The following is a 1833-nucleotide window of genomic DNA, read 5'->3' on the forward strand; positions in this document are numbered from 1 at the left end:
TTTGTCAGTCATATCGCTACAATGTCTGCAATGTGGCAGTTTATAGTGATGTCTAGCACTGGGGCATCATTCCGCAGACAGGTAGCATGATGCCCCACCCAGTCACATTATTCCGACACCAGGCTAACCAGTCCTGACACTAACCTCTTAATGCTGAGTGCCAAGTGAGGCAACTGTTAGTACCATTTTTGCAAGTCTTTGATTTGATTCGGTTGTGGATCGAACCCACGACCACCCGCATCCGAGGTGGTCACTCTAACCACTAGGCCACCGGAGCGGTCATGTCTATGTTAAGGGAAAAATCCATACAAAGGTAATACATGTACTCAATAAAGTTTACTGCATTTATTAAATTTCAGTTTTGAAAACTTGTACAGGGTGTTACATTATTGACAACTAACCCAAACGTCCTGTTACTGCAATGTTAGTGCTGTCAGTATCTATTGCACTCAACCCAATCATTGCAGCTATATTTATGTCAGAAAACACATACAAATATTGTGAGTGGAAGTAAGGTATCACAAATTATTGGATACAATGTAAAACAAAACAGGAAACATATTGTAAAGAATGAACAAGTTACTAACATGGTTCAAAACCTTTGATCCTAGTCCTACTCACATGTATAAAATAAAAAACAATAGCAATAATATCACCACTATTTATTTCATATATTAACAAATTTATTTCAAGATCTCTTTTTGACTTGGCTGCCATCATTTATTAGATTTTGACTGAGAAAAGTTCTTCTTGTATGGATTTTAAATACATTATGTGTGATAAAAAATGGATTTATTACTTCCTAAAATGTTGAATTTATATGTATGCACATTTTATGTAATATCCACAATGATAAATATAGTGCAAATATCTAGAACATACAAAAATATACATTCACTTTGAGAAATGTCGATTTAAACAAAAAGGTTTACAAAAACTTAAGGGAGTTAATCCCGTTGTCTCAAAGTATGTCTGTGTGAGTTGGATTTTTAATGTAGCTTTAACAATTTTTAGTCATATCTCTATGATGTCTGCAGTGTGGCTGTTTATAGTGATGTCTAGCATTGGGGCATCATGCCAGACATGTAGTATCATGTCCCACCCAGTCACATAATCCTGACACAAAAGGCCGACCAGTCCTAACACTAACCTCTTTATGCTGAGTGCCAAGTGAGGCAGCTGTTAGTACCATTTTTGTAAGTATTTGGTATGATTTGGCCGGGGATCAAACCCATGACCTCCCGCATCCGTGTTTTAAAGTATTCGGATCAAGCCAACATGGCATAGCCCTGTGCTACTAGTAGTTAAATTTTTGTTTCTATCTTCATGATCTGATTGGCCATAACTAAAGATTGGAACAATAGCTTAGAATTTAAAAAGTACTAATTTATACAATGGTAAAAAGCCTAAAGGCTGCATTTCCTGTTTAAGACGGGCATATAAAAATGCAGGCAATCCTAATATTTGTGTTAAAGAACAGGGACTACTGATGGAAAATGTAACCTGTTACAAAGTTGTAATTTTCCAGCAGCATAAACCTTGAATCAGTGTAGTTAATAGGTAAGGATTCATGGTAGATAAATAGATATATGACTAGGTTTGTGATAAGGTGTTTAAACTTTTAGCTGCTAAGGATTATATGAAAGCAAACAGAAGGTTATGTTTTATTTTCTTGATGGTGTTAGTGGCACTGTACACGTTACTGGCTACATCAGGGCTGACCTGTGTGAGTATCAAGCCCACAATGTTTGGATTAAAAGTATGATGCACTAACAGCTGAGCTCCTAAATTTCCCCTAGAAGATTGTGAGGAATTAAGAAAAAAATTGCTAAA

Source organism: Sinohyriopsis cumingii, chromosome 5 (assembly GCF_028554795.1).
Source record: "Sinohyriopsis cumingii isolate HCF-2022 chromosome 5, ASM2855479v2, whole genome shotgun sequence".
Classification (NCBI taxonomy): Eukaryota; Metazoa; Mollusca; class Bivalvia; order Unionida; family Unionidae; genus Sinohyriopsis; species Sinohyriopsis cumingii.